The sequence below is a fragment of the Panthera pardus genome, unplaced genomic scaffold, assembly GCF_024362965.1.
Source record: "Panthera pardus isolate Hobbes unplaced genomic scaffold, ASM2436296v1 HiC_scaffold_11, whole genome shotgun sequence".
NCBI classification, from domain to species: Eukaryota; Metazoa; Chordata; class Mammalia; order Carnivora; family Felidae; genus Panthera; species Panthera pardus.
In genome coordinates, this window is record NW_026526666.1 from 48,359,434 (window position 1) to 48,379,247 (window position 19,814).

The window sequence follows — 19,814 nt, forward strand, 5'->3', positions numbered from 1 at the left end:
ATGCAATTTTCCACTGTTGGACACTTGGGTTGGGTTAACTATCTTGCTACTATACTGAATATCTTCATATAAATTATGTGCAGCTCTGATTAATTTGTTTGGATAATTTTAAAATAGACTTTCTGAATCAAAGGATATTCTTTCGGTGGGGCCCAGGGGTAGGCAGAGGCAGAGGGAGAGAGAGAATCCCATAGTGGGCATGGAGCCCAGCACAGAGCTCAAACCCACAAACTGTGAGCTCATGACCTGAGCTGAAATCAAAAGTTGGATGCTTAACTGACTGAGCCACTCAGGCGCCCCTGTCTACTCCTTTATATAGGAGTGAGCTGCATTTTGTGTTTGTTTGTTTTACGGCCCTCCTAGAAACCATGTCACTCTTTGAATCTCTGGAACTCACAGAACCTGTCTAGAAAACTGTTAATTAAGCCCAATTCCATATTTTATGAACAAGGAAATTAAATGACAGAATAGGTATGTGACATCTCCAAAGTCATGCTAGTTGATACCAGAGTCTGGACCAGATGCCATATCTTCTTGATTTCTGTTCTCATGTGGTTCGCACATACTACAGCCTCTCTCTTTTCCCACAAAGTTGTTTTTTTTTTAACGTTTTATTTATTTTTGAGAGTAAGAGCATAAGAAGGAGCAGGAGAGGGACACAGAGAGAGAGGGGAACAGAAGATCTGAAGCGAGCTCTGCACAGAGAGCAGCAAGCCCGATGTGGGGCTCAAACTCAGAAGCTGTGAGATCATGACCTAAGCTGGTGTCGGACGCTCAACCAACGGAGCCACCCAGGCACCCCTTCCCACAAAGCTTTGTTCTTCCCACTCATTCATCTCCCTTCCTTCCATCAGAAGTCCTCCATCTGTCCCTCCCTATTTCTGAGGCTCCACGATGTGATAAAAGAAAAGCAGTGCCTTAGAGCATAAGGGGCTCTGAAATCAGACAGACCTGGGTTCAAATCCTAACTCAGTCACCCAACCCCTGTGTGAATTTGGACAAGTTCCTTACTCCACTGAGCCTGTTTCCGCACCCATTATACGATGTAGTATTGTAAATATGAACCGAAAACTACATGTCAAACAAGTATCCACGTAAGAGCTGGAACAATCTAATGCTTAGAAACTGTTAATCTGTATCATTAATTATTTGTATTATGCTACACATGAGTATGTATTTATTTGCCCTGACACTCTGTTTGTAATGCACAGGCACATCCATAGAGAAGGTTTGAGTTCAAACCCCGTACAATTAATATTGCACCGAACGCTGAGATTGTCTTTAATACTCTGACACAGAGAAGTCAAAACAATCTCTGAAAAAAAGCCTGTCTCCAGAATTCTTGAAGCTGCAATCGTTGCTGCAAACACAAGAAAATCAATCCTGAACTCAATCTTTTAATTTCTTTTCATGATTACTGTTCTCAAATGGAGAACACAATTAAAACTAATGTTATATTAGTGCACTCTCCTCAAAATAAACATTGATCAGATTCTGTGTGAAGGGTCTGTAACATCTCTTCTGTAATTATCTTAAAATATATTAACAGGGATCTGTGTATTGTAGGACAGAGGACACCGTTTCTGCAAGACAGGAGCTCGGAGTTCTGGCACTAGCTCCTCCATTCACCAACCATGTGACCTATGGAAAGTCATTTCTTCTGGCTGACTCTCCATCTCCTCTGTAAAACGAGTACATTCCTACCTCACAGAATTGTTCAAGGATCACACAGGTCATGAATGTTAAAGACAAAATTGTAATATATTTATAATAAACCATTATGATTACTACCCACATTCCTGAAAATATGATTAACACAAGCCACACAGAAAGCAGAATCATTGGGACTCAACATAAATAAGTTCCAATGCTTATTATCATTATGATATGAAACAAATATTACCCAGAGTGCTCAGTGGGCTAACTAGCTTATATAATAAGAAAGGTTATTTCTTTCATTCTTAGATGCAGTCAAAGGTAGGAACATGGCTGAGGCTCACTACTGAACACTGAATTTATTTATTAAGTAATTATGCCTCCAGCTGACCCAAAGTGATCAGGAACTGAGATACAATATACATAGTTTTGCATTCTTTTCAAAAGCAGCCTACTGCTAGTGTGGAATACCAATCCAGGCTAACTGTTTGTCATAAATACTCTTTAGACTTTACTTTTTCCCTCAACAACTCTGATGTCTCAATATGCTGTTACCTAGGAAATGCTTCACTAATGCAAACGTTAGCTTAGCTCTTGTCAAAACCTGTTAGCCATGAACTCTGACACTGTTTTGGAACTTCTAGATTTTCATGTAGATGGAAATTTTGAAAATTCTATTGCTACCTTTAATAGCCCACATGTTGGATTAATTGTGGCTATCCAATAAAGCATTGTTGTGCACACGAGTAATACTACTTAAACAGACACATAACTATGTCAGGATACGTTGTTATCAGCCATCATGGATTTCACAACACTATAAAACTTAGTCTTTCTTCCAGGTCTGATTGGGCTAAACAAAATGTTGACCCCCTATTTCATATCATAAAACTGACAACATTTATATCCAGACTTGATGCCAGAGGAGATAAAATTTTCCTGAAGACAGGAAATAAACCATCTGCTATGCTCATAGAAGGGCTGGACCAACTGCAAGCTCTTAATTGTCATCAGTAATTACTAGATGAAAGGGAAATGAGAAATTACCTTTTCGACAGAGGCATGAAACATCAGCAGGACCATGTTTTGTTGAGAGCTGCTACTCCAGAGGTTAACATTCCTCAGAGCCATCAGAGGGTTATCTAGAACAAAAAGGAAAGTGTAATTGAGGATATACAAGATATCCTTATGAAAATAAACCCAAGTTCCTTTTGACAAAAATTTCTTTATCTCATTTCTTTCTCTAATAGTTAAGCTAAATGTTTTTCATTTGACATTCAACAAATATTTATTGATCAATTAGCAATCTTCTTTCATTATTCAAGGCGCAGATAGAGGTGGAAATGGCACAATACCTACATTCAGGGAGCACAATGTCTTTAGGAAAGAAAAGTGTGTCCCCAAGCAATCAGAAAACAATAGAATATTATAGAAAAGGCATTCTAAATGCTATGGAAGCACAGAAGCATGGCAGATCCATGTTGTTAGCGTTTCAATAAAGAGGAAGCAACATTTACCTGGAGTCTTGAAACTTACATAAAAGACAAGGTGATGATATTCTAGGAAAAAGGAATCAATAGTACAAAAGCACAAACTATGAGAAAGTATAATACCTTCAAGAAATAACAAGTAATTAATTACATTTGTGTGGATAATCGTTTTCATACAAGAGATTATTGACTTCCAACTTTCTGAAAAGAACAGTGAAATAACCTGTTTGATTGATCAAGCAAAGACAAGTTTCTTGCTTACTGCGGTAAGAGGAGCCATTTACGACTGTGACAGAATCGTAGTAGCATCTTGGAAGCAGGGAGCAAAACCGCATTTGTAAGGTTTTGGGATCTAATTTAACGTATATCTTTCAATGAGGGAGTCTGATTGGTCCTGAACAATGTTCATAATATAACAGCATAAGATTAATGGATAAAATAAGGTGGGGACTTTGAAGAGAATCTTCGAAGATTAAACATAATTTGACGAGCCCAGTTGAGTGATCTATTCTTCTAACAAGAGGGTATTTATCTAATGAGAACAAATTGAGTATTTAGGTAAATAAATTCAAGAGGGTCTGAAATAGATAATAGTTTCAACTTAATCTTTCTGGGCAAACATGTCCTGGAATATAAAGTTAAGTAAGGCAGAAGTTGAAAGGTAAAATTATGTTAATGTGGAGAGCAAGCTGTATGGGTATAGATGGTTTCACTTATCAAGAAGCAGATAGTTTGAAATAGAACTTGGGGCTGAATTGTGACAGTCCTCCTATGCCATTTTGAAGAATTCAAAATGGGCAGAAAGAGAGCAGTCTAGACCCCATGCTAAAGTGCTCTCTGAAAAAAAAAAAAAAAACACCGAAATTCATTTAATTTTTATAGCAATCCTGTAAGACAGATATTATCATCCCCTTATTCCAGATGATACTGAGGCTTAGAGAAGTCATACTTTAAAAATAATCCTCGCCCAACATCTTTTAAGGAATTAGTGGAGCCAGATTTCAAATCCAGTTCTAGCTGATTCCAAATTCATCTTGCTCTTTCTCTTACATAATGCTGTTTTAAAGCAGGGGTACAAACTGAAAAGATTTCTCTTTAGAGATTGACTAAAACATGGACCCATGGACCACCTGGCTGCTTTTAAGAAGTGCAGACTCTTGAGCCCCACACTGGAACTCCTGAATCAAAATTTACAAACAATATTCAGGTCATTACTATGCACATTAAAATTTAAAAAGCACTATTTTAAAGGACTCAAGAGTTCTTGAGTTACCATCCCTATGAGATCAGCTCATGTCACACAGTGGGGTTTTCTATACCCCTCCAGCTTCCAGCCCTTTCCTTTTACCCCTTATCTTCCTCCTCTGTGAGTTAAAGAAAAGTAACAGACACTGTTAGCATAATATCCTATGGAAATTGCTATGGAAGTGCAATGAACAGAGCAAGAAAAATTCTTTCTTTAGTTATTTCTACCTTAAGGCTGAAAGACTTGAGCCTACTTCTAGTTGGGAAATTAGGACCAACCATTATCTGTCCCTGATGGAAGCTGGAACTCATCTCCAGGTTACAAACGAGACTATTGATTTGGTGGTGAGGGAAAGGGCAAAAGGATGCAAAGACAGGAGGAAAGATGGGAGGAGGAGGAAAAGGGGGTAAAATAAGGATGGAGACTAGACTTCAACGAGATTAGTAGCTACCCACAGAGAGGCATCACTGTGGAATTTTGGGGAAAACAAAGGTTTTATATCATCTGAATCCATCCATGCATGTTGACAATCATAAGATCATATCATTTCCTTTTGGGTAATTGTCTGTACCTGCACTGTAACCAAATATTGTCACTTTCTTCATTTATTCACTCATCATTTTTTTTTAATGCCTATGATGTGTTAGACACTGCTCTAGGCAATGAAGATACACTGTCAAGATAAGTCTGTAGCTTCTTGGTGATTATATTCTAGTGGGAAGGAGAGATAGCAAATAAGTGGAGAAAGATGATTTCAGCTGTTTAAAGAACTTCTCTAAGTATAATTATAAATAGATGTCTAGGCTATGAGGACAGGTGACATTTGAAATCAGTATTTTGGAGGGGAAAGAGTGGAAAAACTGCAATTTGCAGAGGGGAAAGCTGCAATTGAGCAGAATGGTGCATCATCTCTCATCCCTTCTTTTCAAAGCACGGCAGTAGTGTGATCATCATGGCTCTGATGGTAGGAGACAAGGAGTGGTCTCTGTACCATATGAGCATTTTATATTATTTCTCAATTTATTACCACAACATTCTCTTGAGAGACTCTTTGCAGAAGGAATAGACACTCTTGCTTCTAGTTCCCTGCCTTTGAATCCCATCGTCCAAAGCCCTCACATAGATTTTTTTTCTCATTATGAACAACACTAGAAAGTATGCCATCAATAGCTGCTCAATTATCACCTAAGAAAGCCTCCCAAACAGACATAGCTTGCTCTCCCCGGGGCATTTCCTGTGTGACACATGTGTTTTAGCAGCTTCGGTGTGACTTTCCTCCAGAGTGGCCTGGTTGTTCATCTGCATCTGGGTGATGTGACTCAGTGATGTCGCAGAGGTCTGACTCCCTTCTCTTAGCACAAAGGTTTTTACATTCTCTCTGCAAGTCTGAAGAATGGTAACTGTCATTTGTATAGTGTTTGATGGTTTACAAAGGCTTTTGTCACACTGTCTTATATTTTTATATCTTACAGCTAGGAAAATTGATATTCAGAGACTATAAACATCCTCTCCAAACATCTCTGTGCCCAAGAATTAAGTGCCATGCCTTCTAATTCCAAAGTCCCTACTCTTTCCACTATTCCAATGCTCATATTCCATCATAGCTGGTCTCTCCCTCTCCCTTCCTTCTCTTTCCTTCTCCCTCTCCCTTTCTCTCTCTCCGTTTCTCTTCCTTATGGTTTAGATATTTTTAAGGCTCAAGAAAAATAAAAGTGAAGTAGGCATTCTTTTTTAAAAATTTTTTGAAATATTTATTTATTCTTTGAGGGAGAGAGAGCACAAGTAGGTGAGGGGCAGAGAGAGGGAGATACAGAATCTGAAGCAGGTTCCAGCGCTTGGACTCACGAACTATGAGATCATGGCCTGAACCAGAGTCAGACACTTAACCAACTGAGTCACCCAGACACCCCTGAAATAACCATTCTTAAGTACCCTCTTACATTAATTCACTTCTTATTTTCATTGTCTTCTTTTTTTAAGATCTTATTTTTAAGGAATCTCTACACCCAACGTGGGGCTCAAACTTACAACCCTGAGATCAAGAGTCTTATGCTCCACTGACTGAGCCAGCCAGGCACCCCTTCATTGTCTTCTTTACAGGAATAAAATGTTTAACCTTCTTCCATCATCATTTTTTATAAAAACATTATTAGTTATTATCCTTATCATGAATTATAAACTCCATTGTTAGTCCTACTGGCACTGAAAAGAAATGGTTGAATGATGACTGTAGGTCTTAAACTAGGTCTTGGTTTTTTGTTTTGTTTTGTTTTTTTACTTTTTATTATTACAATGTATTAGCATTATTCGTTAAGGCCATAACAACGACATAAATTTGGCGTTGATGGAGAAAATACCCACACATATCTCTTGGAGCACTTTGAAGTACATCACCAACAACAACAAAAAAGTCATTCAAAAAGGAAAAACAATTCCTCCATAGGAAACTTTTCTTTTGTATATAAGGCACTGATTATGTAGCCAGTTACTGAAACTTGAAACAAACTTCCCACTGAAGTATGTATATAAAACAATCTATAAACTAATTGTGGCAAGGATGAAAAATAAAAGTATGAGCAGTAATGTATGTAGAGATTTTAAAGAAAATCCTTAATGGATTATTATCACCTCTTCTCTTTTCAGTACCAATGTCTTACGGAATAGAAAATATTTGACTTCCTCTATGGTTGTTTCTTTTTAATTCGGAACCACATTTACTTTGCACACTAAAAGTAAATTCGGGAATGCCTCAGTTTTGAAATTTTACCCTGATGCTCAAGTGTACTCAGTTTATAGATCACACTTTATCTGCCTCCATAAAGTGTTTACAAGAAAATTAAAGCAATTGTATTGATTCCTAAACAAGAATCATGTGGGTCCAAGAATTTATATTTTTTTAACCAACTTACCAAAATGGGATGAAAAGACATTTAGCAAAGTTCCAGAATAAATGTCTACATTCTAGAAAGGTTCCAACAAATATCCTCAAATCCCAGAGAAACTTAAACTGAATAGACTACCTTCAAAAATTGTATTTTTTTCATAAAGTTGTAATAAATAGTATGACAGAGTCAAATTATCCATGAACAGAGGAAGAAACCATGCCATTTATGTTTGCGTTTATAGACCTAGAGTAGCAACTGGTCTAGATATGTAATATACATGATACTGAATTGAATATATGCTGATATATTGAGCTCTATTCTTTCCAACATACCCAGGAGGGCAGAAACAACTAAATATGAAGAGAAGTTTCCCTCTTCCCCACCTTGTGTGTGTGCATGCACACATGCAGCTCTGTTTGGATTCTCTAGTCCTACATTTGCCTTCTATGGCTAGATGAGAGGTTCGCAAGCCACTGTGTAGCCTGACTGTAGCCAAAGTGAAGTTGAGATAGAGGTATTGCCCCTCTCACTCTGAAAGTAGCTTTTTTGCTCCTGTTTCTGCCCTTTCCTCGGGCCCTATAGAATTACTCCAGGATTAAACTCACAAGCTCTCTTTCTGTTCTGATAATTTTTAAGATATTTCTTAGTATCATTGATGTTCTGCCATCTCACTATGATATTCCTGGGTGTTTTTTTCTTTTTTTTTTTAATCCTCCTCCACAGTCAGTAAGACTTTTCAATTTGATAGCTTAAATATTACTTCTAGAAAATGTTGAACAGTATGTGCTTAAACAACAGAAATTTACTGTCTTACGGCTCTGAAAGCTAGAAATCTGAGACCAAGGTGTCTCGGGGTCAGTTCCTTCTGAGAGCAGTGAGGGAAAATCCTTCCCATGCCTCTCTCTTAGCTTTTGGTGGTTTGCTGGTGATCTTTGATGTTCTTCGACTTCTCCAGCATCACCGCCATCTCTGCCTCCATCTTCACATGGCGTCTCCCTTTTGTGTGTCTATGTGCAAATTTCCCCTCCCTCTAAGGACACCAGTCATATTGGATTAGGGGCCCACCCTAGTATGACCTCATCTTAACTAATTACCTCTCCAATCATCCTATTTCCAAATAATGTAACATTCTGAGGTAATAGGGGTTAAGACTTCAATATATGAAGTTGATGGCAGGGTGGAGTTCACAATTCAACCCAAATTCAACCCATAATAGACACCAACAATGTCTTCTGCACTATCCTTAGTCTGGTGTCCATGTCTCCAGTCTCTGAATTCCCCATCTTCACAATATGAAGCCTAGATCACACCTGCCTGCACCCTGGCTATAATGAAGATTAGAAATAAAGTGTCTGGAGTTTAATTTGGGAAGGTGAGACTCATATTGTGTGATCCTAGTAGAATGTAGGGAGGGTGTTAAAAATACGAAGATCCATAACTAGGGTTTATTTTGGACCCTTCCCCTTCTTGGCTTGAGTTACTTAATCTTACTGATTCTTCAATTTCCTCATTTTTAAAATGGGGTGCTGTGTGTGCTAAATGTTAAGGTGTTAGCATAGTGTATGGTGTTCCATATATATGTGTGTGTGTGTGTGTGTGTGTGTGTGTGTGTGTGTGTGTTCCATATAAACAGGTGTTCCATAAATGCCAGGTCATTCTATTTTCACTTCTCCAAACCCTCAAAACTCCTCAATTCTTGTCCAACACATTCTGTCTTGTGTTTTTATGTTTGCTTGTCACATTTATTCAATTTTATTGTGTTTCAAGAGCCAGGGACAGTTCTTCTCAAATCATTTGTGATAAAGGACCATTAATATATATCCAGACTGTCAAAGACCAAGATTTTTGTAAAATATAATAAAAATTTTTCTTTTTTTAAAGTTGATTTATTTATTTTGAGACACAGAGCAAGCAGGGTAGGGGCAGAGAGAGAGGGAAGAGAGAAAGAATCACAAGCAGGCTCCACACAAAGCCTAATGTGGGGCTTGAACTCACGAACCATGAGATCATGACCTGAGCTGAGATCATGAGTCAGACACAACCGACTGAGCCACCCAGGAGCCCCTCTAATAAAACTTTCTAATGAAATTAAGAAAAACAAAAACATATAAATTACAAGCTCCAATTTTATTTTATCATATTCAGTAGACATAAAATTACTCTGTCAAAATGAATTTTAAATGCGTACTTCAAGTTTCTGTATTTAATCCATTGTATACCAGTAACCAACATTTCACTGGTCTACGGACCACATTTTGATTGGCATGTCCCTTACTCCCGGAATGTGGCCCCAACACCAGTAGTTTGGGTCTCACCCATGACAGTAGTGCAAATGCAGAATTCTGGACCTTATCTCAGACCTATTGAATCAAAACTGGCACACTGAAGTTTGAGAAACACTGTCCTGGCTCATTTTGAATACCTTTTGTTACTGAGGCTCAAGAGTTCAATCAAAAATCTATTAAAAGTGTTTGAGAGTAGAGACATTCACAAGAGGCCCCAGTATGTAACTTTAAGCGCATCTGTCAGGGAATTTTCATTTTATTGGGATCCTGTAACTATTTATTGATGAATAATTGAAGGATTTTTGGAGGTCTTCTCCTACTACTGAAAACACCAATTTTTACATGAATAGATGATTTGATATTTTTAAATTACAGTATTATTACAACTTATATTCTTAATGCATGTGTATAGGGGTGTGTGTGTGGGTGTGTGTGTGTGTGTGTTTACTTCTGTCTTGTGTCTAGGTTTCAGTTTGTGAAGTATGTAAAGGAGGAACATAATTAACTAATTATGGTAACTCCACTGGATAATTTGCTGTTTGTGTTGCATTAAGTCAAGATTAAGATTGATAGAGACAGATTTCAAACCTGCAGTACATCATAGTGAAAGGAGATCGGCTTTGAAGTCAGAAATGCCTCCATCTGAATGCTGGGTTATTGTCCATTGTTTCACTTCTTTTCTTTAATCAAAATTTGTAAAGTGAGATTAGTATTCTGATTCTGTGGGACTGATAAGGTTAAAACACTTCGTATTAAGCACCAGTAAGATGCTTCTTCTACTGTTAGTACCCAGTGAACTTTGACTTTCTCAATGAAGAAAGGAGCTTAGATTAACATTTTTACTCATTCTTTTATGAGGCCATTGGAAGAACTGAAATGCATACAATGAAGTGAAGGACTCACAAAGTATATAAAACAAACAAATAAATAAATTTGTCAGAGAAATATATGGTAGTCATTTCTTGGAGACTTGTAAGCTTACCAGTGTTGCTATATGCCACAAGTTGTAGGTCCTTAACATGGTTTCCTCCATGGTAAAACTGATATTCTGCCAATATGAATCTGTCACATACCCCTAGTACCTATTAAAGTGCCTTGCTCATAGAAGATTCCCCATAGATGTTCCTGGAAGACATTGTGACTTCTTTGCTGTCATGTTTTATCTCTCCTTATCCTGTGGTCCTCTCATCGGTCTGTGGCAGCATACCAGTGTGCTGCTGTGCCCTGGTGAGCCACAGAGGGTTTTCAAGTGCCCAGAGATCCTGACCCTCTATGCGTGCCCAGCAGCCCTGAGGAGCCTGGAAAACTACAGCAGCTTCCTTCCGTTTAGCCCAGCAGTATAGTGTTCTGACGTGAGAAAGATTAAGAGAAATGGCCCATTCTATCTTCTTTCCAAACTGGAATTATTGCTATACATGGGTCTCTCCTATAAAGAATATCCTTTGAAATGCCATCTGAATTTTATTCACCTCCCTTCCTTCCTCCTAGACAAACACAATTCATCTTTAGATGATTTGGAGTGACATTCTTACCAGTTATTTTTAATTACAATTTACAATTACTTTTTGGTAAACTTGGCCTTGTCTCTAACTTGATGTCTTTTCTTATGTTACTTTTTCAGATACACCATGCTATAAGTCGGTGCCTGACAGCATGCTCACTGAAATAATTTTACATAGTGTATTGCTCAAGTTTTCCATGTTCAATTTCTTTTCAGTCCTCCAAGAGACTGCTCCAGTTCGGTGTTTGTGTGACTTTAATATCTTCTTAATCTCATGCTATTTTCCCTTTTTAACAGCAGGAATATGAGACCTCAAGTGTTTTAGTAGGCAACGGTCTCTTACTAGAATTTAATAACTTTGTTTTATGTTTATTGTCTTTATTTTTATAGTTTGTTTTAAAGCAAAATAAAACTATATTATTACTACATTATTCCTTTAAACTATAGTAATACCAAGCTACTTTTCAATATACACTTATTTAAGTAACAAAATAAAACGTTTACATTCATGGATATAGCACACTCAAGTACATAGACATAGTAAATACATTAAAATTATATGCAAATAACTGAAATGTGCAAAACACCAATAGGGCAGAAAGGGTACTAGGTTTTGAATCTGAATACCTGTGATTGAGATGCAGCTTTGTCAGTTACTCCAGAAACTTGCCTCAATTACTCAAGACACAATTTTCCCCCTCATCTGTAAAATAAGGATTACAACTGTCTGAAAGAGCATTTCTTGTGAATTAAGTGAAACTATGTCTGTGAAAGAACTTTCTGACTAGAGAGTGACACAATGTTAGTTATTTTTATGAATATATGACAACTGCCATTTCACATTTTACCACAGTGTTCTAAGAGTCTTATGAATGAGTGTATCACATTTTTATCTTTTATTTATTTTTTTATTTGAAAGGAAGAGAGAGAAGGAGAGAGAGAATCTTAAGCAGGCTCCACTCTCAGCACAGAGCCTGATGTGGGGCTCGATCTCACGACCCTGGGATCATGACCTGAGCCAAAAGAGTCAGATGCTCAACTGACTGAGCCACCCAGGTGCCCCAAGTGTATTAAAATTTTTTAATTTAATTTAAAAATTTTTAATTTTTTAATTTAATTTGAGGCATAACATCAAAAATAATGAGTTTTAGGGGCGCCTGGGTAACTCAGTCAGTTAAGTATCCGACTTCAGCTCAGGTCATGATCTGACAGTTTGTGAGGTCGAGCTCCGCATCAGGCTCTGTGCTCACAGCTCAGAGCCTGGAGCCCGCTTCAGATTCTGTGTCTCTCTTCCTCTCTCTGCCTCTCCCCCGCTCGTGCTCTGTCTCTGAAAAATAAACAAACGTTAAAAATTTTTAAATAATAATAATGAGTTTTAAGGATTTTGTAAAATCCTATCAATATTGGCAACACTAGTATCACATTTATTTTCAAGGTTTATTATGTGCCAAACTAGCTTCAGGGGTAGCCAAATACGACTAACAGAGACTATTGTGAATGAGCTGCACCAGGCAATTAAGGAACTCCTTGGGCAGAGGATAAGAGAAAACCAAGTGGGGTAGAAGAAAGCAGGTTGTACTCTGAGGAGAGGTGATTAGGCGACTGTGTTCCTGGGTGGGTGGATTGGGGTAGGGGGAGGTGGATCTGGCCTACTTTGAGCCTCAACAATGTTTCCATGGGAACCTAACGAGTCTGATGGGAAGCAGGAAAGGAAGAGTGCCCAGGGATACTGTGGGACTTTCACACTGGTGGCAAGCCAGGCTATGTGCTCTCAAGAAGCCTGCCAAAATACACAGTCTACAATAAACTAAGGCTTCAAGAAACTTGGAGTACACCACTCTCCTAACCGTCACAATCCACATACTTCAAATAGCAAGCAGAGAAAAGGGGGAGATTTGGACTCTCTGGAAACCTCTAGAAGAGAAAGCCAGTTAGACTCCAATAGATTCATTTACATACTATACGCCTGATGGGTTTGTTGAGGCTGAAAACCAGAAAGGAATATATATTTGAATCTCACAACAATCACTCTGTTAAATGGCTTATGGAAGCAATCAGATAAGGCTCCAAGTGAAAAAAATCAGGAGAAAGGACTATAATTATTTCTTATCTCTGCATGTCAGTAGTGACAAAGGTCCCTGACCTTTCCCACAGCTTGTGTGAAAGTTTTAGAACTTATAAATCTAAATGGATATTTAGGCATTCCAATACTTTATGCTACTAAATAGTCTATTTTCTTTAAGCTTGGATCATCTTAGCCACGAATACTATTGTGCTATCAACCAGACAAACAGCATTGATAGGACATTCCTTGTGCCATTAAGTTTATTGACCAACCCAGCCATTCTCAAATGTAATCCTGAGACCCCTAGAAGTCCCCAAGACCCACTCAGGCGATCTGTAAGTCAAAACTGTCTTAATAATAATTCTAAAATGGTATCTTCCTTTCTTTTTCATTCTCTCATGAGTGAACAGCGCTGTTATGCAGAGTCAATATTAAATGCAGTGATGTAACAGAATGAATGCAAAAGCAGATACAAGACTCTAGCTGTCTTCTATTAAGCCATCAATGTTAAACAATGCCACTTTCCTCCTAATTTTTTTTTGTTTTGGAAAATATAATTAGTTTTCAGTAAAAATAGGTCATTTCTGTTGACACTGATTTCCATTATTGTGTAATGGGTTTATTATTATTGTTTTCAAATGAAAAATTTCTCAGTTTTAATTTTTAACATAGAACCCAGCAATAGATATGTAACAGACAAGCAGCAATACACATAGCACGTACTTTGGGTCCCATAAAGGCATCCTCTGGCCAAAAACGTTGAGACCCATTAGACTAAGCTATTAAGCTGCCAGTTGCAGAGCTAATTTTCTTTGGTTTGGATTTTCTGGTATTGCTTTGAAGAAAGATAACTCGTTATAACTCTATTAGCCATTTCAATTAGGTGGCAGCTGGATTACCATTTGTGAATATAACTACAGAACACCCAGAGAGGAATCTTCTTCTATCAGCTACTAATCTGCTGTGCCCATCCTGAGCTGTAGAACCTTCACTGCAACTATCTTTAAGGATTTATCTGTCAGCGGTCAGACTATTGCAACACTTGAAGAGATGTTGTGAGTTTAGATCTGTGAGTTTAAACGAATCACCAATGTTTTGATAAGAAATGGCTGAACCTCTAGTATGGTATAAAAACTGGAGACAGGTTTGTATGCAATCAAGTTAGGCCAAATGACATACATCACAAATACAAAGACTACGCAGCAGAGTTCTGGCAGTGACTTAAATCCTCTCTCACTAGAAACTACTGAATTCTTACAAAGGAGTATTGTGCAGTGAAGGATGAGGGCCCTAGTGTCAAGCAGAGCTGGGTCTGAACCACATCCCACACTTGTTAACAGCATGACCTTGGGAATTTGAATTTTAATTATTTCTGGAAGGTTCAGCTTCCTCATCTGTAGGATGAGAATAGTACTAAGCTTCACTTCGTGGGATGAATTGCAAACTAAATGAGGCAATATGCAACATGCTTTGTGTACATCACTTCACTTAGCCCTCACAGTGATCTTAAGACATAGATGCTGCTATGTTTTCATTTTACAGAGAGGGAAACTGACATTTAGAAAAGCCAAATAACTTTCCAAAGATCATGCTACTATAAATGGTAAAGCAGGGATTTGCTTTTGATGGCTCTAAATACAAACAGCCACATTACTGTGTTTTCTTAACAGCAAAGATTAGAAAATGGTATACTTCTCTTTCTCTTGTCCACTGTTTTTAGCCCAACACCTCACTTTGTGTGAAATACACACAAACCAGAGCTTCCTGGAACACAGGGCAGGAAAATGGCAAGGAGGCTCAGGATAGGGTAGAGAGGGAAGAAGAATTTTATAATTCCCCAAGATATGGGAGAATTCACACAGCATATATGTATTTCCCTAGTTCCTTTTAATATGCTCTGGAATAGGGTTGAGCATTTGTGACAGATACATAGAAATATTGGTTTATACACTAAGTGATAAATGATCTTAAGAAAGGGGAAAAATTACTTCTTCATAAAAGAGCTCTTACTGAAGCGATCTAGACAAAAGGGCTTGAAGCAGTGCAGGCTCACTCTTCCTGTACCTTCGGGTTCACATGCTGAGGACCGGATGCCCTACAGCTGAAATTTTCTGTGTCTTAATATTGTAATGGAGATGTAGAGTAGCTATGAATGTCTCCCAGATCTTGCTGTTTAAGAAACAATTCTATTGGGAGCAGTGTTGTTCCATTTATATACCAGACAAGTTAAAAAAAAAAAAATCCCACATTGATGCTTTTTAAAAGAAAATGTTTATTATAAATTCAGAGTAATAGACTAGTGATTACACAGTTAATAATCTATGCATCTATTTATATTATGTGGATATCTATAGCCAGGAACCTTCTCTGTTTCCGGGCTGGCCATGTAAAATTGTAAGTAAATTTTTACATTTGATCTCAGTGGTTACTGTTTTCTCTTAGGTGACTAACAGGAACTGCTCACAACTCAAATCATCTGACATCTCTGGGAGGCACCTACCCATCTCCTAGTACTCAGTTGTAAATGTGACTGCTGCATGAATTAGTGGTGAACCTGATTAGGTCATGCTCTAGCCTTGAAGAAAGATCTCACCGAATGAATCATGGCCATAACCCATGAGTCAGAGTCTTCTTTAGCTCCGTAAACCATAATTTTGATTTCACTTTTCCACTAGGATAGAGATAAGAAATGGCATCTGCTCATGTAAAAGTTGGTAGTTTTATGTTCGCCTTGTTATTGCGTAGATTGATATCAGGAGTTATCATATGCCTCTTATTCAGATTATTTCTATTTGAATTAATTCTACTTGAAGTTATTTGTGGATCAAAGGAGGCCAATGGCAATAAGCTCCAACTTCAGTTTTCCATCTGGTATCCTGAGGACAGCACAGTTAGGGCTATGGGAATGATAGGCCAGTGCTCGGCATATAACATCTTTCACCTGTATCTTTCTTTCACTTCACTTTTTAAAAGTAAGAGAAATTATATATGATGGTTTTCTTCTTTTTTAATTGCTTTTTAATTTTTTTAACTTTTATTTATTTCTGAGAGACAGAGAGAAACAGAGCACGAGTGGGGGAAAGGCAGAGAGAGAGGGAGACAAAGAATCTGAAGCAGACTCCAGGCTCTGAGCTGTCAGTACAGAGCCTGACGGGGTGCTCAACTCACATACACCATGAGATCATGACCTGAGCTGAAGTCAGTCGCTTAACCCACTGAGCCACCCAAGCACCCCTAGATGATGGTTTTCTAAGATTAGATCCCAAACTATGACATCACACTTTCTAGTTCATTCACACATACTTCCTCCTTAGAAAAAATAATTACCAAGGTATTTTATGTATGTGTAGGCAAATACTCTTCAAGGTCTAAAAACAACAACAGCAAAAGGTCCAAGATGTCATAGAATTCATTCAGGAGAAACCTTTTGATACACAGGCCATTGGACACAACAAACAATAAATGCCTCATCCTTTAGGATTCCTTTGAATAATCACCTCCACTGCACAAATGCCATGTAAAAAGTAGAACTTAGGTATTCTCTCGTCCCCAAAACTTCAATTTGTCCTGACTTATTCCTCTGACATTGCTTTACTCTTGATATCCCATAGCTTCTAACTTTCCTATTTTCATACATACTTCACTTTTTTAGAATTGACCCTCAACACTGTCTTCCCCCAACTTTGCTGTCCCATTGAACTTGATTTTAATTTTGATTCTTCCTCTAGCAATGTCCTCCATGTCATATTGAATAAATCTTCGTACTTAGTACAATAAATTTTACTTTTAACATTTCATTTATTTCAAAATCAATTTTATTGCAGCCAAAAATGTGGAATTAACTGTAAATAGTAAACTATTTCATATATATATAGACACACATTTTAAGTTATAAGTTACTCTGGCAGATAGTGTTAAACAAGATGAATTAAATTACTAACTACTTTCAGTGAGTTTCCCACTTCAGTAGGGGCCCTGCAGTCCCTCTCTTAAGACCATCCCCGTGAGTGGTAGTCTTATCCAGTTGATGCTGGCTTTGAAGCCAGCAAAACTTCTTACAAGAAGAAAAGGAGAAGGAGTGCCTGGGTGGCTCAGTCAAACATCTTTGGTTTGGGCTCAGGTCATGATCTCATGGTTTGTGGGATGGAGCCCTGCATGGAGCTCTGTGCTGACAGCACACAGCCTGTTTGGAATTCTGTCTTTCCCTTTCTCTCTGCCCCTCCCCAACTCATGCTCGTGCTCTCTCGCTCTCTCTCTCTCTCTCAAAATAAATAAACATTTTTTAAAAAGTTAAAAGAAAGAAAGGGAAAGAAATACAGATCAAACATAAACTGGTCAAATAAGTGCCTTCTTAGGTAAAATTTCTTTGGGGTTCCTAAGGAGCCAAAAACAAAACAAAACAAAACAAAACCAAGGGCTTAGTTAACAAATTCAGAGGTATCAGTGTAGCCTCCATCTGGTTTTGTTCATGAAATTCCAACTGTACTATCACCACTGGTATTTCTCTCTAACCCACATTTGTCAGGTACTGTTTTATGGTAGATGGAAATGCAGGGTTGATTGAGAAGTTTCCCAACTCCTTTCACTTCCCATAGGATCTGGGAAGCTCACAGCAGTAACTTTATTCTGAGCCTCAATATTCTGCTGAGAGACACAGTTCTTTTTACCTCAAGTAAAGGGAACTATATCAGGTAGCAGTTGGTAGAAACCCTGTTCTCAAACATCATGCTCTATCACTTCTTGTTAACAGAAAAGATTTTACAAAAGTGTAGGTGTAGATTCAAATTCCAGGCCCAGTTCTTACTACATGGTATGGGAAACATTTCTTCACCTGTAAAAATGGCAATGATAACACTTGTAGATTTTTTTAATGAGATTAAAATAGGAAGAGTTAAGTGTGAACGCACCTATCAAAATGCCTGCCATTTAGCATATGCCAAATATACATAATATACTCTGTCTCTAAGTAACTAAAGGAGGGACCAAATTCACTATCAATATGCTATTGGTGTCTTCTGTATTCAGCTTTTATTAAACCAGTGCATCATCTTTCTTTTTTTTTTTTTTTCCAGTGCATCGTATTTCTATAGGAACTGAAAACTCACTTCACTTTAGAGTCAAATAAACACTCTCAACTGTGATAGAGTCCAAAATTAAAGCATATCATAGTTTCTACCCAAACATTCTAGAGGGGCCAACTTAAATGGAAATGCTTGTGCCTTTCTTCAGCAGATATCTCAGCTCCCTACATTGTATTTATTATCTCTATAACCAAGATGGAAAGTTTAGTAATCCCATCAAAAATTATTCCTGGATATGTTTCCTGCTCTTCCAAGTCATCTTGCGTGGGTTTAACTGATATGAGATCAAAAACTCAATACAAAATATCATTTTTCCAATGCTCAGTAATCCAAAGAAGGTTTTTTTCCTAAACACATGATAAATCTGACCATAATGCTGCCTCTCTGGAACCAATCTGACAGTAACCAAAAACAGACTCTCAGGGAACTAGATTGCACAAGGGGAAGAAACATGAGCAAACCTTCATACTTCTCTGTTTCTATCTCCTCTTTTGGAAAGCTGCCAATAAATGAGTCAGAGTCTTAATAATACAGCTCACATTTCCATCTGTAATGACTTGGACTGTATCTGAAAATCTCTGATTCAGTAGGACTTGTTAGGAAATTAAAAAAAAAAGCCATTTGTGTAAGATGCCTTATTTTATTCTTCAAGTCATTAAATATAAATAGAACAATGACAGTAAATGTTTATGAAATCAGGTTTTCATGCGTGTTTGGGTTAAAGAAACATTTCACTTCAAAGGGGGAGTCATCCACCTTCCTTTATCATCTTTAATATTTCATACCTAAATTCCACAGTCTATACTGCAATCATTTGTTACTTCTGCTGAGAATATTCCTTTGGCCTTGGTATTTTTTCTTGCCACCATGCCTCCTGCACAGAACATTACAAAGAATGGAATATTGCTGTTGTGTATAACTCACCTCTATTTTCTTTATCCTGCTATTGATCCTGTCGAACCCTGGTCCCTGCTTCTGGAAGGACTAGAGTAGATCTTACTTGCAAATTACTGAGTAGATTTGTTCTAACTTGTCTAAGGGCTACCTGAAGGACTGTTACAAATACTTATTTCCTTTTGGCTAACTCAGAACTGAGGCCTCAAAAGCAGGAGGCATTGCTTTAAAATGCTTTATGGTGTGGGGAATAAGCTTAGGAATTCCCTGAGCCTGCACTGATGGGTTAACAAGGCATAAAGAATTAGATAGGCATAGGATGTACACACCCAAGTTTGGGTAAACAAGATTAGGTAAATAAAAATAGGTAAAGTGAGCCAAGGCCCCAGTATAAGACAAAGATATAGGAATAGGGAATCTCAGTATGAAAACTTCCAAGATGAGGTAAACAAGACTAGGTATTCAGGGTGGAAACGCCCCCTAACTTAGTGCAATAGCAGAAAGCTACTTTCTCAGGAAGGAAGGACCAAATTAGGTAAGCAACCACAGCAGGCTGAAGTTGCCCAGAGTGGAGCTAATTAGCAAAAGAAAGGTACCTTGCTGACTCTGAGGTAGCATGCTCTGTCTTTCTTGTCCCCCAGTTCAGTTTAGGTAAACAGAGGTGGCATCTCATGTCTGCTGTAAACAATCTTCTGCCAGGAGCCAGGATTT

General features: G+C 37.9%; 1 long non-coding RNA gene across 2 annotated transcripts in view; it reads right to left on the bottom strand.

The window, feature by feature from the left end:
* The window catches only part of LOC109266689 (uncharacterized), a 120,381-nt gene that overhangs the window by 64,755 nt on the left and 35,812 nt on the right, over nucleotides 1–19,814 (bottom strand). For both annotated transcript variants that reach the window (XR_008419159.1, XR_008419160.1), the window contains exon 2: nucleotides 2,704–2,798. This is a non-coding gene — a long non-coding RNA (uncharacterized LOC109266689). The remainder of the gene's footprint in view (nucleotides 1–2,703; nucleotides 2,799–19,814) is intronic.